We start from the raw sequence: 26,098 nt of genomic DNA, 5'->3' as shown, positions 1-26,098 counted from the left end.
CCACAGAGCTATCACAATAGCATAAACAATAGCGGCCTGACTGGGGCTGCGACTTGGCAACATGGATGATGTTTATTTTATAAACGACATCACTCCCTTGTTTAGACACAGGAGCATTTGCTGGCACTAAGAGGTCGAGCCATGATGGAATTCCAGCCCAGTTGATTCCTGTTCACCTCATGCGAGGGATACTACCCAGCTCTCCACCAGCAAGTGTAGCCTGATGACACTTGCCCATAGGTAACGGGGGAGTTAGATCACCCTACAGGGATTTGGCAGATTCACCCACCCTAGGCACACTAGGTTAGGAAGCGCTAGGTATGAGTACAATATATTACAGTACTTGTATACAAGCATAAAGTCTCCCTAACAGCAAAATGGTTGAACTGTTTCTCTTTTCCACCATTCTCGTAATGCTGAACATATTATTTTGTTTCTATTGATTATTGCAGCATACGTATTTTGCTCAAGAATAACAATGCTTCAATGAATATTGAAACTGCATGTTGTGTATTTCTTGTGTATCTCTTTGAGTATTCATGAGTAATACAACAAAAAGGTTTCTAGATCTATTACCACGATCTCCTTGGGGAGTCAGATTTGTCATGTTCCATGGTTGCACAATCCATATGTTACCTTGTAAGGTTTTGGATACAAATGATGCACTGTGAGCTAGCAGGTCTAAGGCCAACATAACCTGATGTTGTCCAACAAATACACAGTTTTATTTGGGAAAGCATAAGCCATATGACATTGTGCTACCGGCATTTTAGCTTGGTGCATTTATTAATGGATACGTCCATGTTGTTAGGTAAAACTCCTCAACTGAGTAGGTAAATACTATGTATTGGCTGTAGGTTGTTCAAGCTTGAACCTTTCAAAGGATCACCCTATAGAGGTACCTTCTCTGAATTCCACATATTCATATGGCTGACAGCATTTAACATACAGCGAACTGCAGACATGCGGTTATACACATGCTGTAAGAACATGGATTGCCCCTTGCGGGTGGAGAAGTTACCATCATGGTTGAGGCACATGAAGCATGGAGGACAGAGATATTCTAATTATGGGTTAAAATTCCCAGCAGCAGAAGCACAAACAAGACAGTTTCAGACTCACACTGAGACTGCAGATTCTATTACACTACAATTACACAGCTTAGAAAGCTCTAGAAATACCATTAACATACTAAGAACACAAAAATTGAGTTGAAGGCGCCCTACTAAATACACAGAACAATGTTAGACTAGGTCTCCTTAGCAATGAAGGAGGAACATGGCCAGTGTTCGCTGGTTACCCACCATACCCAGATATAGAAAATATGACAGCACCAGACCTACCTATACTATACAATGATCTAGTTAGGACATATAGATGTTTGACACAATTTGTCATAAGAACAATGACAATAAATCCTGCAAGGGCTGCGCAAGCTGCACAACCACAATTGGGTGTGCTTGGAATTAGCCCAGTGACTATCAATGCAGGCATGGGTAAAATACCCGTCAGATGGGAGGAACTTCTGTTCTGGATTGCACAAAAACCAAACCAGCTTGAAGAAGTGTTTCTCCATGGAGGACCTCTGGAAAAACACAGAATTCTCATAATATGCTTGCCAAAGGGGATGGCTCCCCCATTGGAAGACTGCACTACTTGAGATACAGTCTTTGCTGCAGGATATACCTAAACACATCATACACCCTCATTAGCTTTTTTGCCACAAGTGCTAAAACAGATCCAAAATGAGTACGGGGCAGTCCCTGCCTTGGATTTGCAGGTGAAACTGATGGGCAACTTTGCCCCAGTGTCCACAATAATGTTAAGTAACATTAAAGGGGAAGCAGTAGTGTTGGCAGTATGCCAACGACTTACAAATTTAGCCCCGGGAGAACAGGAATGCAAATTGCCAAAAAGTATTGAGGAAACCTATGCAATCCTAGGTAGAGATAATTTGGGAGCCAGGGCCTGTAAAACATAAATTAAGAGTATTCTGAAAAAGATAATTCAAAGCAGGCATCATACTCTTCTATTAAGAAGACGTGGGATGCTACAACCTGCATAACTGTGATAATATTAAAAGGTGTGATAGGTATCAGGCTACTGATACACATTTCTCATGTTCCTTTCAGGAGTCATCCGGAAAATGCTCGGAAGAGAGGAGGAAAATCAGAGCACAGATCAGAGGAGCACGTGAAACTGAAGAAGGACTCAAAATGCTCTTCTAATTATATTATAAAACAGGAAGACAAACCTAAGCAGTCCAAGCCTCAATTGAAAAAGAGAAGAAGGTAGCTGGCATCAAAGTCAAGCATGCCCCACCTATTAAGGACACTGCTTCTGAGTGGGGATGGACCATGCTAGACAACATAGCAGAAGTCACTGTATTTCGCCAAAATCTCATGGAGCGTCTGGTGGCAGTAGCAATGAGTGATTATAACCAGGTTAGTTGTTGTATATCCAGGTGGAAACACTGGATAGGTGAGTGAGTGTCCTGCATCAATTATATGAAATGCAACTTCAAATGTAGGGGGGTATACAACGTACCATAAATGTTCTCTTTTGGGAGAACTTGTCATTCGTCTTTGACATTCTCTTGGCTGAAAAGGTTTGGCCACTACAGTTTGTTATGGGCTGCCCCGAGGGAGAAACAGTAATTTTACATGCTTTTTCCGACCTCTTCCCAGATGCAGTTAAACATTCATACACCAAGGAGTGGGCCTTAGCGCTAGCTCCGACGTTATAGCTTGGGGTGGGATGACGGTTCCCTTATCACATTATACCTGTTAGGTCAACCCCCACAACCACAAAGACAATACCCTATTAAACAATAGGCTAAAAACAAGTTAGAGAAATACTCACACAGCTTGAATACCTAGGTGTAATTTAAAATTGCACCTCCCAGATGAATAATCCTTTGTTTCCAGTAATAAAACCAATCATTCATATCGTCTAGTTTTAGATTGCAGATACTTGAACACTGCTACATGTACATTCGCTGTACAAAACGCGCACAGCATGGCACTAATGAACAACATAGTGCGAAAAAGATACAATACCACCTTAGACATTTCAAATGGATCTTTCTGCCAAAATATAGCACCTGCAAGCAGGTACTTGCCTGCATTTAGTGCACTAGGTTCTCAAAAGCAGTTCTTTTGATTGCCCTAAGGGTATAAGAGCAGCCCATGGTTATTTTCAGCCCTGGTTACACAACTTTTGCAAGATTTTGGCGACCAGGGATTGTCCCATGTCGATGACCCTATATCTAACTGAGGATGACCTATCAACTCACTTGGCAACAGTGGATCGCATAGTTTTGGAATTTCCTCACATGGACTACAAATGTAATAGCCTACCTGAGTGTCCTGTTCCTAGGATACGAGTTGTCAAGTAAAGGCAGAAGCCTTTTGACATATTTCTTCAAGAAATGTGCCCTTATACAACCACCAAACAGATTGAAGAAACTCCAATCCATATTGCATTTCCTGAACTTTGGCAGAACATACATTCTAGAACCGTTCTATGACTTGATTCATCCTGACTTTACAAGTTCACATTGGACAACTGAACACACAAATCCTACATTCAGTACAAGCTGACATGCTAGCTTCAAAACACTTACACACACGTGTCAACACTACGAACCTAGTGATCCATATAGTTGCGGGTGCATCAGGGTACACCTATATCACATTCAGCGGAGACACTTTACCATTTGGATATAAATCACATTTATACACAAATGCAGAGATGCATTTTGCACCAGCAGAAAATAATCTGATGGCAGTACAGACTGCTGTAGTGAGACAAAAATCATTGGCTCAGGGGAAACCCATTATTGTCATGACACTAGCCCCAGCCTTACAGGCTGTTACAAAGGCCAGCATTCCAAACGCAAAAGCTTTGCATCTGCGATGGATACAATGGGCCAGCTCTCTTACAGCAACAGATGCAGACTACATATTTGACTCTATTTTACAAACATAAGCAGCCGTGCAATATAAAAACAAATATTCTCTGCTTAATGAAGTCATGCCTCTACATCATCTATACTGACGGTTCTGCACAGCCCGTCATAGGGACGAAACACCAATACTCTGCAGCGTTTGCTGCTCTGAAAGGTAGAATGGAGGTTGGAGAATCCCACCCCCATAAAACCTACAAGCAGTCACTAGGTGATTGCACAGCGCAGCTGGCTGAATTTAAAGCTCTAATTCTGGCAATTGTGAATACGGATCCTGGATTCCTCACAATTATTTTGTGTGATTCGTATTATTGTGTCTAGTCTTACAATGAGTACTTACACTACCGGAGCCAGAATGGATTCAGCAATTCCAAATGGTACACCTTAAAGCACAAGCTGCTTTGGGTACAGGTAGCCAAACTCAAAGCGTGTTTGCCACTGACTCACGAAATACAAACACTGAGTCATCAGCGTGTAGGAATACATGTTGTAGGGAATTCCATGGCGGATGAAGCCGCATAAACAACTGTGCAAACTGCTGAAGTCGCTATATTTACTCGTTGTGAGACCTGGCCCTTTTTGCAGGTTTGTCCCCTGACTTTTTCCCTTTTGCGTCCTATTTTTCTGACTCTGGTTTTGTTGGGTTTATGACTCTGGGCACTTTACCACTGCTAATCAATGCTAAAGTGCATGTGCTCTCTGTGAAAATTGTAATTCTGATTGGTTCTCCATGATTGGCATATTTGATTTACTGATAAGTCCCTAGTAAAATGCACTGTGTGCGCCCATGGCCTGTAAATCAAATGCTACTAGTGGGCCTGCAACACTGGATGTGACACCCACACGAATAGCCCTATAAATATGTCTCAGGCCTGCCTTTGCAGTGTCTGTGAGTGCAGGCTTAAACTGCCATGTCGACCTAGCAAGTGCACCTACTTGCCAGGCCCAAACCTTCCCTTTTACTACATGTAAGGCACCCCTAAGGTAGGCCCAAGGTACCCCAATGGGCAGGCTGCAGTGCATGTTAAATGTAGGACATTTTTTGCTATTGCAAGGTCTCGCTCTCCCTTAGGCTATCATTGTAGCTGCCTTGTAACATTTTACTTTCAATCGGGAACAGCTAGAGATTTGGTGTTTGGGCTTTCTGAGCTCATAATTTTTAAAAAGGTGTTTTTTGAATTCTGTGGTTGAAAATGCCACTTATAGAAAGTAGGCATTTTCTTGTTTAACCATCCTGTGCCTCTGCCTGCCTGTGGAATCAAAGTCTGGTTTAGACTGACAGGGGCCTTTTTGCACATTCACTCTAAACAGTTACAGAAAGGGAGTTGAAGTATGCCCTAGGTATCCTGATGCTAGAGTGGTGAAAGGAGCTGTCACCTGCACCTGAATCAGGCTGTGCCTGGCCTCTCACAATGCTGCCTCTGCCCCCTGGAGTGTGCCTGGAACCAACACCAGGCAGGACAAGAGCTTGTGCACTACACAGATAATCATTTAAAGGATTCCTTCTTCAAAGGCCAAAAGGACCACAAACCCCAGACTTTTAGTACCCTTCCTGACTAAGACGACCCTGCCAAGAAGAGGAGCTGAAGAGCTGCCAGGAGGAGTACTGTTCACTTGCTGTGTGTTGCTTTGCTGGGTTGGCCTGCAGTTGCTGCTTCTGTCTGTGGGCAGTGGAAAGGACTGGACTTTTACTTTGGTATCCTGCTTAAGAAGCTTCTCCAAGCGTTTGACGTAGCCTGTTAAGAAGTCTCAGGGACACAAAGACTCCATCTGCATCAAAGACCTGCTTGAAACTATAAAAAACACAATGCATCGCCCTTCTATCACCTGTTTATCCAACACAGCACCGCCGTGCAGGAGAAAGTTCCACGCACTGCCGCGGAGCAGCTGAAGAAATCAACGCAGGGCCTGTCAGCGGCAGAGAAACCGCCACGCCCGAGTTCAGTGCACTGTCTCCCTGAAGTCTGATACCCCTGCACTGACTCCCACACAGGCCCTGCTGTGCGCGTGAAAGAATTGACGCAGCGCCTGTTTGCCACCGCCACATCAACCTCCAGTGCATCCGAATTTCCAAGCATCGCACCTGTGCGCCAAGTTTTTCTGACACATTGCCCGCAGACCGGAACCATCTTGGATTTTGACGCATTGCTTCCTCCTACAGTCCAGATTCAACACAAAACTTACCCTACGTGCAGCAGAACTACTGCATTGCTGTGTTTTCAGACGCTTCCCTCCTTGTGGACTTTGACTCATCTGTGGCACTTTCTGTATAATCACCACATTCATAGATTTCTATTGACAGAATTGCTTGAAACCTTTTAAAAGTCATATTTTGGTTTAAGTAACTATCCTTTATTTTTTTTAACTGGCATGATGTCTATTTGTAGTGTTTTAACTGTGTTACTTATGTACAAGTACTTTACACATTGCCTGAGAGAGGCCCGACTGATCGTGCCAAGCTACCCAGGGTGTGAACAGGGGTTTTCTTAGATGTGTAGCTCAGCTACTTACACCCAGATTGCCTTGAGGACACCAGCTTGTTTCGGGATACATGCACCCAGAATCACAGCTTTGAAAGCCTCCCACAAAACCGACAAGAAATAAACCAACCCCTTATTGGTAGCAAAGTCAATGATTGCAGTGCTCAGCTCTAAAGACTAAGTCGCAAAGGGCTCCTGATATCAAGCATCAGGTAAACGCGTGCGAAGTGGCCAGTGGTGGGCCGAGTTCCAGGAGCACAGGAGTATTGTCTGAGAGTGTGCAGGGGTAAGTGGGACACCGCGGTAGCCCAGGTGAAAGCATCTCGGGTGAGCAGGCAGTAGTCTATTAGCGAGCACGGGCCATGCATAGCAATGACTCGGGTGCACTCCTCCATGCATGACTCACCAAACATCAACATGGGAATTGTCCCTCATTAAGGTGTGAAGCTGCGCAGCCATGTTGGGATGAGGGGATCGTGGGGTGACAGAGTGGTCCAGATCGGGCTCGAGTACTACATTAAAGTCGCCCCCCCAGATCACAGCACCCGGTCTCATGCCAGCCATCAGCCGCCATACATCTGCAAAAAACTGTAGGCTGTCAATATTAGGGCCGCAGATGGAGGCTAAGATGACCGGGTGTCTGTTGAGCGCGCTAGCCAGAAGGACATATCGCCCGGTGGGGTTGCATATGGCCTGTGTCAGGTACAAGGAAAGGCCATTACATAGGAGTATGACAGTCCCCTGTGCTTAAGTAGAGAAGATGGATACATGCGTCTCCGAACACCAGCCTGCACGTAGGTGAGAGGTCATCCACTGAGGGAGATAGAGTTCTTGAAGAAAACAAATGCCTATATGATATCTGTTGAGATAAGCATGGATTAGTCTGGCTATCCGCTGGTCATTCAATCCATGGACGTTCCAGGACAGGCACCTAGTTGTGGTCATGGCAACGTCAGGAGAAGAATAGCATGCACTGGTGAAGGCTGGCCAGGAGCAGCCTGAGTGTGCGCGGTGTAAGAACTCAAGAGGTTGCCCTAACAGGGGTGACGTTTAGGGGGAAAAGTACAGGTATCCCGAACTGATGAATAATCCCCACCCTACACCCACTCCAGTCCCAGAACTATGTTGAGATTCCCCAACCCACCTGCATACAAAACCCCCTCTTGAAAAACAACGTGCATGGTGATAATCATCCAGAGAGGCATCCAGGAGCCAGGCAATCAACCCAGTCACAGGAGGACCGAGTAGTCAATGTGGTGCAGGTCCTTCCAGGAAGGGTTCGGCATGGGCAGTATGTTCAGAGAGTTGGTAACCAGGAAAATAATAATGCTGGCCCACGCTGTCTGCTTGCCTCATGGGCTGGGATGCTGACAGTAGATCAATCAATGTCAGTCGAAGTGTAGCCTTAACATCAGCCCGGGGCGCAGCATCATCAGCGACTCTTCCCTGTTTTATTCGTTGTCGCAAAGGTGGCCATCATCAAGTTGGATAGGGAAGGCCTGGGGAAACATCCCCTGCATGGAGATTTGTCGTAAGAATATGAGCTCGGCCTTGGCGTCTGTGAAATCGTGTGGCTTCCCATTGTGGTGGTTCCACAGCTTGGCAGGTTAGAGCAAAGAGTAGGTAATGTCCACCTTTGTAAGAGTCGCTTGACCAGGAGGAACTCACGCGGGCCACCTACACTGCCAGGGTGAAGTCGGTATAGAATGCAACAGTATTGCCTTGATACTAGACTGAGCAACGTTCGCTGGTCAACTGGAGTATCACATCCTGATCCCTGTTAAGACGTCTGGCCACTATAGGTTGGGCCAGGGTGCTAGGAGGAAGGCACGGACCGAGGGACCTGTGTGCTCGCTCCACCATGAAGATGATCGACGTGCATCCACAAACAAGGAACGTAGCATAGTTTCGACAAAGTCTTCCATCTTATTTATAGCAGTGGATTCAGGGATCCCGATTAGGCAGAGGTTATTGTGCTAGGAGTGCGCCTCTAGGTCTTCATTTCTTTAGCTTAATGTCTTCAAGGACTTCACCACCAGTGGTCTGGGTATCTTCCACATTGGCTGTGTGGGCCTCCAGCTTGTCCACTTGGTTGTCCCGTATGTCCACCTGCTCTTTCATGTGGTCGAGGCAGCTGGTGAGAAGGTCAGTCTCTGCGTCAAAGGCTCGCAGACTGTTTTCAACGCACAGGAGTATCTTTCAAATCTGGGTCCTGCAGAAGTGTGCCCCTGGACTGTCCAGGAGGGTCCTCCACAGCTCTCTCTGGCTCCATCTGGTGCATCTGCCGCTGGTTCTCAAATGCCAGATATGATTGGCGCGCCTCAGGCTTCCCCATTATTCACAGCCAGGCAGGGCAGGCCATCATTAAGTATGGTCTGCCTCTGCTCTCGCCCCGCTGGGGAGCCCCCCTCAACCAGTCAGCAGCACTGCATGCGTGTTTCCCTGGGGACCCTACTACCCAGCCCTTGATACGGGGACGATGTGGTGTGCAGGTGCACATGGATTTAACCCAGATGTTTTGACTGGGGGCAAATGTTTTGATTTGTTCTGCATTCCATCCATCACTTGTGTGTCTTTTGCTTTCTTGCCCTAAGTGCGCCGGGTATGCCCAGACGTGGGTCCCGAGTTCACTGTGCCACTGGATTCAAGCTATCTTGGCTGATGAGGGGTGAAACCCCGAAACCGGTCCTAGGATGCTTGTTTCCCGTCCAGGCAGAACCTGGCTTTGCAGTTCAGACTTGACAATTCCCACGGGGCACTTGGGCAGGACTGCTTTGCATATGGCTGGGTCTAAACTGGAGTGGCATGGTGAGCAAAAGAACGATGGATTTAACCCAGATCCCTTGACTGGGGGAGAATGTTTTGATTTGTTCTGCATTCCGTCCATCACTTGTATGTCTTTTGCTTTCTTGCCCTCAGTGCGCCGGGTATGCCCAGGCGTGGGTCCCAGGCTCACTGTGCCAATGGATTCAAGCTATCTTGGCTGATGAGGGGTGAAACCCCAAATCCGGTCCTAGAATGCTTGTTTCCGGTCCAGGGAGGACCTGGCTTGGCAGTTCAGACTTGACAGTTCCCATGGGTCACTTGGGCAGGACTGATTTGCATATGGCTGGGTCTAAACTGGGGTGGTATGGTGAGTAAAAGAACAATGGATTCAACCCAGATGTCTGGACTAGGGGTGAATGTTTTGATTTGTTCTGTCCATCACTTGTGTGTCTTTTGGGATCAGCAGCAGACACCTGCCCCACCACACCCAAGTGTCTGTGGGGGGCACAAACTGGCCATTGTCGGTGGGAGTTGGCCCGGGCAGCACAAAGCCCGGTGGTGATGTCAACAATCAACCAGGGAGGTGGCCACAGACATGCAAGTATCGGGTGAAAGTCGTCAGGGCATTTTAATGTGAAGGCAGAGGCCCAGCGAGCTGCCAGCAGAGTGAAGTCCAGGCCACATCCAAGTGTCTCAAACCCCTGACACAAACAGGGAGTACAGTGCCTCAGTGTGCAGCACAGCAGGGCTCCCAGTGGTCCTGAGAGAGACCTCGACCCCGCATGGGGCAGTGGCGCCAGTATCCCTCTCAGGAGGCCAAGACAGTCCCAGCTCAGAGGCATGGCCGAATGTGTCTGGAGCCGGGGAGACAGTAACAATCCGAAGCCACGCGGGCCCACAGGGGGCGCAGCAGGAGGCAGCAGACGGCAGCAGCAGGCGCGCAGGTCGTCCCCACATCCCCACACATCTCGTGGGCCGCTTGCCCCAGGCCACAGCGGCAGACTACTCAACAGATCTGGGTCGCTGTAGCAGGCATGTCAGGGAAGCCATGCCACAACCTCAGTAGCACTTCCACGGGCAGCATAGTCCATCAATGGCTGATGACGCCATAGGGGTCCCAGGTGCAGGCCCGACCCCCCTCTTCATGTTTCAGCAGCAGAACCGCCTGGGCTGTGTCCACCCGCTCACAGCAGCTCACCTCACTCCGGGGAGGCTTTTTGCTGAAAGGCGGCTGTAGGTTGTCGCTTCCCCAGATCACAGGGGATCAACTTGGCACGGCCTACGTAGCTGGATCCTGATGTCGGGTCCCCACAGCACTTCTGGTGTCAGGGGTCAGATCACTCCCAATGGCAGCAGTCTTGCCATTCGCCCAAGTTGCATGCTGTGGCCCAGGCTGCGAAGCAGGCCTCAGCGGCATGCCCTCACAGCCACCGCAGGCTACCAACACTGGTCATATTGGCATCCCTGCCCTGAGAGGCATTTATCTAGCTCCAGGGAGTCTTTGGTGAAGCCCGAATGCCGTGGATAAATGACCGATTATAGAATCGGCCGGCAGGGCTCTGCTAAGCAGCAGCCATCTTGCTGCCAGGCTCTAGTGCCCCCCGTGAAAGTAGATTTTCAACAACCTTAGTGGAAAGTAACTGTAGAAAGTTGTACTCTGTGCTGCCTGAGAGTAAGCTGTTTTAACACTGGCTAAAGCTGCTAGGGACCATCCTCCTGGAGGACACTAGTTTGGCCCCTGACAGCAAGAAGACAGTAATGATTTTGACGCTGGCCACGTGGCAGGGATTAGTTATCTAGTAGGGGATAGGAATACCTGGTAACAAAAAGAGTAGTGTTTACAGTTTTTCCTTTGAAGTTGGAATCTCAAATGGGGTTATCAGAAATTGCAACTACTGATTCCTAGAGACACCCCGGACTTTATGTTTCAACCACTGATTTCCAGAGCCACACTAGACTTTGTCTGTATCCACAATAGGAGTGGAAACCAGTTCTACTGTCAGGGTGGCCAGAGGCTTATACTAGCTTCCTAAGCAAACACAAGGAGATGGTGGACGGAGTGCTGAAACTTTTCAGACACTCAACTCTAGTCACAGATCTGGGTTGAATCCATCATCGTTCTTTAGCTCACTTTGCCAGCCTAGTTTGGACCCAGCCATATGCAAACCAGTCTTGACCCTGTGCCTCTTGGGAACAATCCAGCCCGAACTGCCAGGCCAGGTCCTCCCTATACTAGGTTTCTGCAGCTAAGAGAAGGCTATGAGCAATTTGGTTGAGTGATTCTGGGAACATCTGCAGTAAACAGAGATTGGAGTTCTACTTGAAGGTAACCAGGAGTGGGTGTAGGAAATTCTCCATTTACTGGCTAATACGCGATATAAAGCTGGCTCCTCACCACCACCAACTCAGAACATTCCGGAACCTAGGAAGAAAAGGAGGACTTTGCCTGAATCCTGGAGAAAGAAGACGGAAGGACTCTTGACTCTTGAAGATACCCACAGACTGGAAATGCTCTCCAAGGGTGAAGTGGCTTGCCTCCTGTTACCTGCAACAGGGACTCAAAAAGCAAGACTCCTGACTCCAAGAAGACTCAGCTAACATCTGTGGAATTGCTCCTGCATGATCCCTGGTTAGAAAGAAACTTGGCACTTAGAAGCTTACCTGGCGGGTGCAAGAGTGACTGATAGCAATTTTCTCAGTATTTGTAGGAATTTGCGACCTAGCTTTTTTCCAGCTCTCCAGCTCTGGAGGACCAAGACAACATGCAGAGGCTTTTTTTCTGAAAAGATAATCACTTCAGTGAGGCCTTGCGGTGAAGGTATCTGGCCACTTAGATCCACTGGTGGATTTCAAAAAGAAAAAAGTGACAAAGGGCCTGATTTAGATCTTGGTGAACTGGTTACTCCATCAAAACGGTCACGGATATCCCGTCCACCGAAATATAAATCCAATGGGATAGAATGTGATTTATATTTCGGCAGAAGGGACATCCATCACCGTTGTGACAGTGTAACCCGTCTGCCAAGATCTAAATCATGCCCAAATTCTGAAGGTTAACCCTGGACCCAGGGCAGGGCTGCAGATCTCCCCAGTGGCGAAGCAACCTCAGTGGCTAAGGGTTCCTGCTTTGTCCTGCATGGTGCTTTTGGCACCAACCTAAAGGCTTTAGCTGGATAGCGCTGATGATGTATTTGACATTGAGGGATCCACAACAGCTTCAGCTTTTTGCCTGGCCCTGCTGAGGACTTAAATCACCAAAAAGTAGACGCTCCATCGTGGTTGGCCTGAAATCATGTCTAGGTCCTGGTCAATCTCAAGCTATAACTTCTGATTGCTTCTTTGCATGTTGTAGGTGCTTTTGTCCTTAATTTCTCTCTGGTTCCCACAATCTGACAATAATAGCTTTGCTCACGAAAGTTTTTTTGTAGTTAAAAATTGTTTTGTGAATTTTGTTGTGTTGTATTAACGACTGTAAAATACTTTTGTACTGCTTTAACATAACACACATTTCTAGAAATCACCTATTGCTATCAGGGGTTGAGCAGAGATTATCTTACAACTTTGTTCTGACCTACCAAGAGTACATCTATTAGGCTGGTTGGGTTACTTCCCTCACATATGAATAACCAAATTAATAACCCAGTGTATGACAGATGGGAAGAGAAGAGTGAACTTCGGTGGCTCTCAACATAAGAGTAGCGTCTCTCACTGTGGAAACAGAAGTGTCAAATTCACTGGAAGTTGTGTGGTGAAAGTAAGAAGGAAGCACCTACTAAACATAGTGACTTCCCTGATGTCTAGAGTCATGGCTGTGTTTGTAAACCCTTTACTTCAGCTTAAGTGTTCTGGCCTTTCTTGAGGCACCAGTGAATTTGTGTTCCCTGCAAACAGCAATTTTGATAGTGACCTTCATCTATTACTAGCTTCCAGTCTTCCCCTATGATAAGTGTTCCAGACAGTAGTGAAATAATTTTTGGCAATGTTGATCTCAAGAAGAACTGCTGACCCTAATAGGAGTACAGACTGTTGCCACTGACACCCTTTTCTCCGTAACCAGCCGGCTTAGCCTCGGCCATTTGCCTTCTTTACATGCTTTGGATCTTTGCAAGGCAAAACCTATGTGGGAGGCATAACGTATCTCTTACACATGATTTCTTTGTCAGTGCATAGTACTGGAAGGTGATAGATCTGGAATGCAACCTGCAAGTGCCCAGCTCCCCCAGAAGGCAAGTGTTCCCCTTCAGTCTTCTCACCTCTTGAAGAACTCTCATTCTCTAGGGAGCATTAAGGTCCGTTATTTTAAAATGCATAAAGGTGAGTGTTTTCTGGATCAAGTGGTAAATGATTATCATCTAAGACCTCTGTCTGAAATACAGCATGGGTAGAAGACTTAGAATAAGAATCTGTCAAACAGTTTTAGGACCTAGCATAATCAAACTCTATCCCTCCAAATCGGGCATCACTCCCTTCTTTCCTTGAACCACCAGTTACAACAAACATTAAAGCCTTGGGCCTCTAAAGACCTGATGATAAAAAAGACTGTCCACTCTAACAGGAATAGGTAGTAACCAGTAGGCCACATTTTGTTGAAATGTTGCTTCTTCTTCTTCCCTGACCTCCTATGTTCATAAATCTCCAAATTGAAAGCTTTCTTCTGCTGAAGGCACTGTTACAGAGAGTAATCTCTGGTGATAGAAACCTGCTCTGTGGTAGTTGCTTAATGATTTCTTTATTTCTTTAACTATGGTTTCTGCAGGTGTTTTTTTGGTCTTCCTTCCCCTTATTCCTGATTTCCACTTGCCACTCGATGGTTGGTGGTCCTTTTTTCTCACTGTTGGTTGCTCTTCTCCATCCACAGGCTGATCTCCATTGAGGCAAAGGTTTTCTCTGATTGGGCCAGTGACTCTACCAGGTACAGTTGGTTGTGCCGTTAGAAAATAGGCCTAAAGGAGTGCTGCCACCTGGTGTAAAATGTTATTATTCCCTCTTGGAAATTGGGTGACAGAGCAGAAAGCTCTCCTCCTTTGGAACATCAGCAGGGAGAGATGGTGAAAGAAGATAATTTCTCTCCTTCACACTGAGGCCATAATATTTATTTTCAGCTGGAAGGGGTATACCCTTGTCAAAATGTATGGCTGCTGATTTCTTTTGTGCCCTGGTGCCTGCAATTCTAGGTGTCCTCTTGATATCAAGAGGTTCAGAGTTCCCAGCCTTCCAGACGGACCTGAACATTATCTGGATCTATTCTTTAATGTGGTTTCCCTCACCCTCTCTTGGGACACCTCTGAGTCTCAAATTGTCAGTGCCTTCATAAACTGTTTGGTTTTTCACTCCCCTCTCATCTGGTTACAGTCAAAACAGGGTTGATCTCTGTGTCTACATATCCATTATATGACTCTTAGGAGTTCTCCTTTGAGGCTGCCTCCTGCCTTTGGGGTAGTTCTGCTCAGAGGCAAGTTTTATCTTGCCCTGGAGTTATTATGTATAGGAGCCTTCTCTATGAGCAGATTGCTTTATGATGTCTCACCTTGTAATAACAGGCCAGGCCACAAAACCCATTCACTGAAAAATTAGTGTCAAGAGTTCTTGTCAGTGGAGGGAGAGTCAAGATACAGCAGAAAATGCAAACCTACTTCAGTATTACTAATTACTGGCCAGATGTGCATAGCGCTAGTTGCAAAACACTGGTCGCAGTTTGCTACCAGTGTTTTTGTGACAATTGTGGTGTGCTCCAAACCGTATTAAAAGGTCAGTTCATAAAATATAGTTCCTAACCGGTCACAATTTGGTCTACCTCATAAATATTAATATTAATGAGGTAGGTCGCAACACCTACTTCCCCAGAATGTTATGGGTGCATTGTTTGTGTCTGGCCAGGCCTTAGTATTGTGTCACATTTCTACAAATCCTGACAGTATCATACTTCTCAAAGCCTCCTCCCCAGACATAGGAATTATCAGCAGACATAGCCGACCTGAGGATAAAGGGCCTGATTAAGAGTTTAGCTGTACCACAGTGGATGATGCAACGTACCATCCACTCTGGGATCGCCAATCCTGTGGTGAGACTGCCCGTCAACCCACCAACCACAGTTTTTTTCCTGGTCTGTTGGGTGGTCCTGTGGTGATCTATGAGTGGCAATCTGTCAGGCTCATAAAGAAGCCTAACAGGCAGACCGCCACTCTCAGAACGGCACCTTCCTGAATGGTGTGGCATACATGCCTCAATGTGCAGCAACTGCGGGTGTCCCTCCCCCACATGCACCCCCAGACCCAAATCCGCCTTTCTTGTCATTCTGCCACCCTTTTCATGGCGGGCTCACTGCCATGAAAAGGGCGATGAACTAGCAAGTCGCAATATGCTCAGTGATGCTGGCTTCGACACCACCAGCATATTCCTGCCCAATTGAAGACCACCAGCCCAGTGGGAACTTTTATCCTCGCTGTGCCGGTGGTCTCATGGTGGTCCGACCACCACAGTTGTAATACTGCAGGCGGTCCCGCAGTGTGGCAGCTGTCGGACCATGACTACAGCAGTCCTGTGGACTGCCGTAGTCATAATCAGGCCCAAAGTCTACCCCATACCCATCTCAGCCTCCACCTTCCCAGCGCTTTAAAGAAAAAATACTTGGAAAAACCAAGGGAAGAAATGGCCCTTTTCACCTTTCTTTCCCCTCCTGCTGGTTATTTTTTGTTTTTAAATTTAGTTATTGAAATTTTCAAGGTTAACCAGGTAAAACATTCCCATACAGGCAACAACGCAAGACAGTTTCAGTGCTGCAATCATAATACAGAAGCTAACAGCCGTATGATGTCAACAATTGCCAATGTACAGTGTGCCTACCTCAGAAAGAGAATCAACGGTACAGAATATCACATATACAATCATTGCAGAATATCAGCAGCTTTTATTAAGCCAGGGTGTATTCTGGGTCTGCCAGACAATCAATTTTGCCTAGGCTGCCCCAGCGTCAGTGGCACTTCCAGCAGTATATTTCCTAGGATTTGGTAGATTGTCTTTTACATAGCTCAAGAGAGCCAGAAGAGGGTTATTAGGGGAATTAAGTTCAATTATTTTGGACGAAGCCTCCAATAGCTCAATCCAGCATTAACAATTACTGTGCTCAACCACACAGAGTGAAGGAATCCAGCATTTTGGGCTCTGCATCTGACTCAATTCAAATTGTCTGTCTGGCAGGTGTAGTTTTGCAGGAGGGTATTATGTTGTATGTCGGAATGTACCATGCATCAATTTAAGCGAATGGTAAGAAGAGAGGGCCCCAGTCTTGAAGTCGCAGAATTTCCATGATTTCTGCTGGTTCTACAGTCTTTACCACAGTGCAACACTTCCAGAGCTTCTATAGTCACTCATAGCACTGTAGTCAACCGCTAGGTGCCTGTTCCCAATGCGTGGATTGCACAGATCTATCCTACAGGCTCAGCAACACCCCCTCTCCAGCTGAAACATATTGGGACCCACATTCACGCTTTATGGTTTCTCCAGTGTTCCAGACGTATTATGCTTCGACTCCGAAAAAAACTATTAATTGCCTCTAGGTACACCAACCACATTAAAGATCCACGACCTTGGTTTAATGGCCATTTGGTCAACCACCAGGCTGAGAACTCTTCTATATTGGTCAATACTGTGGTGTACCCCAGAGCTGAAAATAGTTAGGGTGGACTGGACGGCATTCTATCCCTCGTTGACTGAGGTTTGTTGGGTTAGTTCAAGCACATATGGACAGAGTTGTCCTCCCTGAGTCTGTCTGAATTGTAGAGCTCCCCTCAGTCCATCACTGCTGTGGCTTCAATCACATTATAATGCAGTTATAAGATCCATTTCTGGAAATCGTTGGGCACAAAGCTTACAAGTCGTTCTTTAACCAGGATCAGCTCCCATCTATGAGCGATGTCTAGACTGAATTGTTTCAGCAACTTCAAGATCGCTTCATCTCAAATGAGGACAAACAATTGTCCTGTTAAATTATCTGAGCCACCAGTGGGATCTAGCTATTACTCAATCCAAAGGTATCTGCAATAAAATTGTCATAGCTGATAAAAATGGTTTCTAATTAACACAACAGAACATAGTGCAAAGCTGTACACACAATGACAACAGGATCAAAAATCTTGGACCCCCTCTTCACAAAGCTCACATAATCTATCTTATGGTTTAAGGGTTTTCCATTTCCCAAAAACACTCTTTAATGGTAACATATTCAGTCTAATAAAAAAGAATCAATCGCTGAATACCATGGTCCAGATTCGATTTCACGTAACAGTCTTTATCCTGAGCAAAAACAACCGTAAAGTTCAAGAGTACGCACATCTTCTTCTTTCATTTCAAGTGTTCATTCCATGATATTCACATCCAGTAGTAGCATCATTACAATGGTAAGTACATTCACATCCAGGCGCTAGGCGTAGCCAACACGTGTTTCATCATAGGGTCATCACCCTTTGACTTTCTCAGGGCAAACTTAAGTTGAGGCAGTCATATAAATTCAGGAGGTTTGTTCCATATTCTTCCAAACCTCGCTCTTCAAGTAATCCAATATACCATTGTATATATTTAAAGGATCTCAATATTCTGGCAGAGTGTACTCCCATCTGCAACCAGCGTCTCGCTCATTTCCATTTCAAGTATGGTTGCAAACATCTCACCCTGCAGGAGGAACTAATTATTTTGTATTTGCCTTTTTAGAAGAGCAGGAAGCCATAGAAAGCTCCCTACTTTAATATAGGGCAAGTCAATTTAAGAAATAATTTTAGCTCCAGACTTGACAAAGAAATAAATTCATCCTGTTATAACCTAAACAAATGTAAAGCAACAAAGAGATTCTTGTGGAAAATACTGTTCTAAATCTTCTGGACAACAATATCTGTACACAATAATTTTCACAGGGAATTCTCCTTAGAATGTATCAAACATGACCTCCAACGCAGAACTGCTGCCAGGTCTAGCGCATAGTCCCAGGTTAGACCCAGGTCTAAGCGAATCACCTATGTTGCAGCTAGTGTGTTCAAATTACATCATCTATACATAAAGTACCAACTTTTTACATCAGTTGCCTCCACTGTGTACAGAATGCTTATGGGTAGTTGTAAACGATACAACAGTAATATTGAGGAAAAATATCTACAACCATGGCCATTATAGAACACTCTCAATCCATTTTTTTGATTCCAAGTTTTACGAACTAAGGGCCTGATTTAGATTTCGGTGGACGGATTACTCTGTCACAATGGTGACAGATATCCTCTACGCCGAAATATTAGTCCCATCAGATATAATGGTATTTATATTTCGGTGGATGGGATTTCCGTCTTCCTTGTGATGGAGTAACCCGTCCAGCCAGATCTAAATCAGGCACTAAAGTGATACATGATTCGGTTCATTTGGGTTTAAGCAAAATATTTTTCCCATATAAATGTATGATTTAACAAGATCTAGTTTTTCATTACTCCAGTGTCATGGAAATTTTGTTTTTATTCTGATGGTATTTTTCCCTTCAATACTAGAATTTTACTTTTACCCATATTATTTTCATTAAAATGCCTTTCTTCTTTAACTTTGAGACTATCCAATCTCTTTTTGAGGCCTAAAGTAGTGAGATCAAACATCTCAACATCATAAAATATTATTGGGCGATAAAATTGACTACCATAAATGGTTGTGTCTTCCACCCCTTAGATGAACCAGCTTTGTTCTTGATAGACAGGCTGGTGATGCAGCCGGGAGACACCTTGGGGCCCTCTGTTCTTCTCCCAAACACCTGCAAATCTGTGGACTAACAGCAGCAGTAGTTAACCTCTGCCATACAGCCACACGAGCCCTAGGCTGGAAAGTGAGCAGAATTTGCCCCTCTAGGACACAACAGCACTGGGCTTGGACAAATGGGACCTAATTGATCTCTCCCGGGTGGGAGACTTATGGCACCAGGGAGAGGCTATTCCCTTTAAATACCTGCAACACGACTACCGATTAGTGCCTACCAAAACATATCACTAGTTACAGGTCTGTCACGCATTGAGTGTGGCTCTGCCAAACGATGTAGTGCTACTGGGGTCTTCACCCCTAGAGGACTGATTGCTAAAAGAATACATGCCATGTAAAGCCATGTCCCTGACATACAAAAAGTTACTCCATAATACACCTGATGCCCTCACATAACTAAGAGAACGCTGGATACATGACTTGAGGGGTCTTGATGATGACTAATGGGGGTTAGCCATGGCATACCCTAGAAGTGGCTATACATTCAGGTTTCCACCTAGTACAATTAAAAATCCTTCACCACTCCTATTACTCCATGGCCTCACAGTTTAAGATGGCTATGGTGCCAAATGTCAACTGCAGACCAGGATGTGGCCAAACTGGCACCTTTTGGTGATGGCCAACTGTTAGAGTGACGTGCTCGGGTCATCCTTCCCCCCCAGCAGCAAAGTGGGGTCTCCTAAATGTTAGGGAGGAAACCGATTTGCTTCGCATCAAACGTATATGGTTAACCCTGGTGTTGTTGGTAGCCAAACGAAATGTTGCTAAACTGTGGAGATGCAGACCAGGTTCCACATTTGGAGGACTGGAAACACGATATGGACTGGTGCATGGTGGCTGAGAGGGTTGTCTATGAAGGCCACAGTTGGAGGACTGGAAACACAATATGGACTGGTGTATGCTGGCTGAGAGGGTTTTCTATGAAGGCCAAGGTTGCTCCCAAAAATGGGAAACAAATTGAGGACAGTGGAATGACCTATTGAGGTAATATCTGCAGTGTTCTAGCCCCTGTCGCCTTTGGTGAGCAGACATCTGTGACAAAGCCATTGAGCTTTGCTGCAGATTGTGTTGATTGGGGGGAAACAGGAGGATTTAAAGTGTCCATGAACAGTTCGGGGTATTTAAATGTGCACTGTTTTGTATTGTACTTCTTTATTGAAATCATCGATAAAAAGATTTGGAAAACAAAAATCACAACAGTGTCCGTATAAAATAAGCAGGTCAATTTTTGGCCTCCTACCATAGGAGGATCAGCCACACTTATTGAAATAGTCTGTTATTTGTTGTAATTTTAGAAGAGACAACCTGATTTCCCCCTAAAACAACATGGTGCTAAGTAGAAGTATGGAGGGCCACAATTAGGTGTAACAAAATAAATTTTCAGAACCTCCTAGGGTTCTTGGAAATGAAGACCTCCCTAACGACAATCCATTTTGGTCGGCATAACTTTTTTGTTAAAGTTCTTTTAGTCCTTTTTCTTTAAGGAAATTAATTATTTTTCTCCCCTCAGTGGAGAAACTTTTTAATTGGTGCATAATCAAACGGGTAATTACCCTAGACAATTTACATTTGAGCTGATAGACTTTTTGCAAGACTTTTGGCTTAGAATAAATAGCGATTGTCATTTTAATTTTATTTCCCGCAAATCTCTTCATATGAAATTAAAACTTTATTAATGGATTTATAATCGGTCTTGCTTTTTTTTCAGTTGCCTTTCTGAGCTCAGTACTTAGAGCTGCTACTTTCCTCGCATCCCAAAAAGTGCATCTGTTTGATTTATTCATGGAGACTGGGACTCTTTTTTGATTCCATGAAGCATTTTCAACTAATGAGAAGGTAATACAGAATATTAAGATCTCGTAGTCACTCAAAGAATTAGCTATAACCCCAAAATCAAACAAGAACCCAAATGTGAAGTAAGACAAAATTACATAATCGTGTATAAACCTGAATTACAACGATAGGTATACTGAACAGGAATGTCGGTATCAATTCTGTAATTGACAATTAAACAATATTTTTTCTCACTAATTCAAGCAGTTATCACCTGCACACATCTACATTTTTAGTAGCTGGAAAAGAAGGACCAAGGATATTAAATGCTTCATCTTTTTCTGAGTGTTTGTATGCCTAGCATTGAGATCCCCTACTATGATCTCTAACAAGCATTCCTCTGAAACAATACTCTGTGATACAAAAGAAAACAATGTTTTGCCCACTAGATTATTCTTTAATTCTGGAGGAATATATAAATATACTTATAATAGCGTGAGACTAACCAAAGACGATGTTATGTATTTTGATACATTGGACAAAATGAGAGACATGAGGAAAACTTTGAAATGACCAAATATAATTGGTGCTCAGTAAACCGGCTTCAATGCCCTCTCTTAGAAGCTTTTGCAGGCTAGCTAAAAGAGAAATAATTATCCAGGTGAATGCCAGTGAAATTCCAAGTCTCCTAGATGCAAATAATATATGCATTCAGCCTGTACTAAAGGGACAATATTTGATTTGCAGGTGCATTGCCTGCCATTTTCCAGGAGAGAATTTTTAGCCCTGCGATAAAATTGTAGATGAAATCTGTGAGATAATGGTTGTTTATAGTTTAGGGTCTTTGCCAACCAGTTCCATTGACAGGCCTACCTGATGTACCTAAAGAGAACTCAGCACTTTTAAAGAAACCTTCTTGATTCATGCAGAGATTTGAATTCAGTTCATTTTGATGTACATTGTGAAGGCATTGGAGAAAATATGGTCCCTCTACCGGATGTATGAAAAGGTATGACATCTATACTTCTGCTCAAAAAGTAGTCACAGTTTTAGAGAACAAGGTTAGCAACAAATATGAAGTAGAAAGATACCCTTGAACGAAATCGTTGAAGAATTTAAAATAGTTACAAACTGAATATCGTTGCTCTTCACAAAGTTTAACATATCAATGACTGAAAAACAATTCAACTAAACAATCTATTAATGGGCTTAACTTGATCATCAAACAGAATGATGAAATCTAAAATGGAAGACATACTGAGAGAATTGTCTGCTCTAGTTTTTGATGAAGTGCAATAGCTACCCCAAGGATTCGCTGCAACCAACGTGTTAGCTACCCCTGCCAGATTGAAGGCTTTTAAAGAAGATTTAGACCGTAATATGAACTTCCCTCCTGCTCATTAGCTTCTTCTGCAATGAGACTACCACTAATTGAATCTTTTTCCTTGTCTTTGTTGGACTACTAGAGTATTATCGATAGGACCCTCAACGGGAGGCTGAGTGGGAACATTTGTGACACTTATGGTGGAGGTTTTTGATTAATTTGTCTTTCCTCCTCCCATTCCAGATTAAAATAATATGTGCTATTGGGTGCCAGTTCTTGTTTGTTTAAATGATAATTGAGTGGAGGGTGTTCTGGCACGTTTTCCCTCTATAGCTCCTTTTTGATTCAACACTTATGGTGGAAACAGGACTGACATTGCTAGAACTTGAACTGTTTGTCAGTTTATCTAACCCAGCAGTAAACTACATTTTTCTTACTCTTTTTTTCTGCAGAGTCTTCATATTTTCTTATTCTTTCTTCTAGGTGATAGCTTTATTTTTTATTAGAAAGGGGCGCAGAATTCTTTTTGTGCTTATTTGCCAAAGAAGCATTTGCTGGTAAAGCATTCGTTCTCGCCATTTGTAATATGGTAAACATAGTGCTCGTTGCTACTGCATCCCTGTTATATTTTTTAACTTCAGGCTCATTAAATAGATTTTTCAATGAGAAAGTTTTAATTTCTTTTCTCTTATTCTTACACTTCTTGTCGCTTCTGCTGCTACTACCCAGATAGTCAGTTTGAAAATCCTGTATGCCTAATAGTGACTCCTATGGTATCCATTGTCGAAGTAGCATCTGTGGGGACAGGAAGGGACTTAATGGCGTCTTTGCTAGTGCAGACCACATGGGAAATCTTTATATCTGATGTAAAGGCTTAGTTTTTACTTTCTTGCCCAACTTCCTCTATCTGCACATCAGTTTTTAAAGTCAGGCACTGAAGAATCGACGATAAAGTATCAAGAATATGGTCTGAGTTGCTTGTGGATCTTTCGAATAGCGCTAAAATCGAAGAGAGAGGGGCATATCATCAACAACCGGCGATAATTATCGCTAAGAGCACTTAGCGCTAGGATCATTATCGCCGGCTATCGCTTGTTTTTATCGCGGAGATAGCGCGCTATCAGCGACACTTATCTCCAGAGCGATAAAAATAACCGAGTTAGCTGCCAAATGTGCAATTATCGCTGGGATTCCAGCGATAATCGCACAACGTTTGGTGCTACGTTGTTAATAGGGCAGGGCAGACTTAACCATGATATCCACCTTCCATTGGATATCATGGCTAAGTCAAACTAAAAGCAGGCGTAAGGAAAGTAGCGGTAACCGCGGTTAGCGCTACTTTTCTTATCGCTATGCTTGTTAGCGTGCCCATTGATAATTGGAGAAATGTCGGTTAGCGACATTTCTCCAGTTATTTTGGGAAGGAACGCCCACTTTGCATCTCATTAGAGATGCAAAGCTGGGCGTTCAGGAAACAGGCGCTAAGGCATGGATTCACGTGTTAACGTGTCCATGCTGATAGGGCAATAAAATTATCGCCGCTTTTCGTCCGAAAACGGACGGTAAAGCGGCGATAATTTTATCGCATCGCCTTGATGATATGCCCCAGAATTCTTTCCAAGCACTGCAGAGATTCCAAAAGTGTACATCATCTCGAAGTAGATTTCATGAAGTCAGACAGGCTGCTTCTGGGGTAGAAGAGCGATCAAAGAGTGTGGGGACCGTCGAACTTGGAGTACTGCTAAAAAAATTCAAAGTGGGGTTTGCCAATTTTCTCTGAGAGGCACAAGATTGAATAAGCGATTCGACCTCCTTAGTTATATGAGCATCAGGCAGCTCCACATTGATATCCAGAAGTGTGTAATCTGTAATTAACTGCAACACCGGAACCGTCTGAGTTGCATGCACATCTGTGATTACTTTATTGGCTATATTATTGTCAGAACCCCTTTCAGAGGGCCATGGGGAACGCAGGGTCTCCTGGGCCCAATTGTGGTGGTTGAACTCCTGATGTGCCGGGCCCCACCCTACTATGATCCCACTCAACTTGGCCAATTACCACTTCTGCACTCGACTCTCAGTGGTAGCTGTAGTCGAGCAGTCAAGGCTCCCTTAGGGGGATGTAGATACAGGTCAGTGAACAAGAATCATCACTCAAAATGCAAACAGTACGAACAATAGATCAATTTCCAGCCAAATACTTGCTTTTATTAGAAAAAGTAGTATTTTATTTCTAATTCTACACATGGAAAGAGATGTGACATACAAATGCAATAATACAATCCGCCTTGCTGTCGGGGCTATAGTAGTTGCCTAGCGAATCCCTGTCCCACCTTCCTTCATGTAACGTGTTCAAGGTTATCCACCATTCACTGGTGGTCGCAGTACGGAATGCAAACTATTAGGCCTTATTCAAAAGTTCTCCCTTCTGACCTTTTAGGAAATTAGTCTATGATGCCGCAGCACACTTAAGTAGCAATTCTCCCGGGACCCCCAAGGCCCGATTTCAGTCTTACCAGCTCCAGCGGTATGGCAGTGTTCGGTAGAGCAGCACGTGACCTCTCCTCGGGCGCTCCCAAGTCCAGAGGCTGTATGGTGTAGTGAATTCAACAAAAAACAAGAGCAACCCATATGTCCCTGCAAACTGGGTATAGCTAAACAGCTTAAGTACAATTGTTCACAAGGCACTCATTTAGATCGACAGTAGTTATTTTCAGCAAGTTCCTGATATCTTGCAGCGATTTAAGTGAAGTTAGCAAGTGATACAGTCAATATGTACAACACTTATAAACTTCTTTAAAATTCTGTTAGGTTTATGACTTTGAAGAACCGCATATGACTGGAGAGAAATCAGCCCAACATAATTTCTTATTCAACGCTCACTTCAGCCGAAGCGAGTGCTTTTAATTTGCAACTACAGTTTATGAAAATAGAGAAGTATACATAATAACCTTCTGCTGTGTATTAACACTCTTTACATATTTATTAGGAAACATTATGACTTATGTGACCCCAGTGTAGTGACATAACCAACAAGTGAATACAGCTAAAGTGACAGTTCTTTTTAAAAAACAAGGGATTGGTTATAGATTTCATAATAAATCATATGTCCTAGAGTGTGTTCTAGTGTTCTTTGGACTATCCTTTATAAATTGTCGATGACGTTTTGAACCTCTACCGTTATCGTGGTCTCCTCAGGACGAGGATTCTGGAGACTGTAAGAGTGGTATGGGATTAGTCTTGTTGCAATTTATGTAAGCTGTCAATTAAAAGGGAAGACATGAGCTTACCCAGGCACTTCAATGTATGCCAGAGGCGCAGTATTAATCATCCGACATCAAGAAATCAATCGTGGGTGCAGTCTGTGGTAACATTCTAAGGCTGCCCTCCGTGGGTATTATATTATCCACCTGAAACAGTGGTGCAACATCATTAGTTTTCATCACGGTTATCCTAAATGGGGGAGGAAGAAGGAGTATTAGACACATCCTTACTCACCAGGTAAGATTATACTATGGCATGGTGAGAAATTGTTTCCGTAGGATGGATGGAGGTGTAGCAAAGGTGTGAGGGGTATTTAAATTCACCAAATAGTCTTTGGTATAGTAATATATCCCAATTTACCAGTATCTAAAACGACAGTGATAAACAAATAATAGGATCAATTTAGGTTAACAACCCTCTAAGGGCTAGTGGGGTGGCTGTAGTGTAGCGCTCTAGTCCTCGCATGCTACGTGGCTACGTAGCGCGCGAGCAATGTAATGCGCATGCGCGAGTCGCGTTATCGACCGCGCGGTCGTGCTTTGCCCGGCGCTCTCGTGTATATGGAGAATAAAGTAATTTCATGAGCCATAACCTTACCACGCCTCAGTGCATCATTAAGGGAAGCTTATAACATTACAGTGGCGACGAAGGTGGGATCTTTCTGATCGGGAGGAAGAACAGTGGAAGACCAGACCCACCACCCAGAAAGCACAGGCCAGCCCAGCAGCCACCACTGAGGACTAC

The 26,098-nt window shown here is 44.5% G+C and overlaps 1 protein-coding gene across 3 annotated transcripts in view; it reads right to left on the bottom strand.

Moving 5' to 3' along the window:
* Positions 1-26,098, bottom strand: part of WFIKKN2 (WAP, follistatin/kazal, immunoglobulin, kunitz and netrin domain containing 2) — a 583,689-nt gene that overhangs the window by 78,999 nt on the left and 478,592 nt on the right. Inside the window, exon 2 of one of the 3 annotated variants that reach the window (XM_085617150.1) lies at positions 25,381-25,500. The exons of the other annotated variants lie outside the window; for them this stretch is intronic. The gene's annotated coding sequence lies outside the window, so the exon portion shown is untranslated. The remainder of the gene's footprint in view (positions 1-25,380; positions 25,501-26,098) is intronic. 3 annotated transcript variants of the gene reach the window in all.

Source organism: Triturus cristatus, chromosome 7 (genome assembly GCF_964204655.1).
Source record: "Triturus cristatus chromosome 7, aTriCri1.1, whole genome shotgun sequence".
NCBI lineage: Eukaryota > Metazoa > Chordata > Amphibia > Caudata > Salamandridae > Triturus > Triturus cristatus.
Note: the sequence above shows the minus strand (reverse complement) of the source record. Positions and strands in the feature narration are given on the sequence as shown.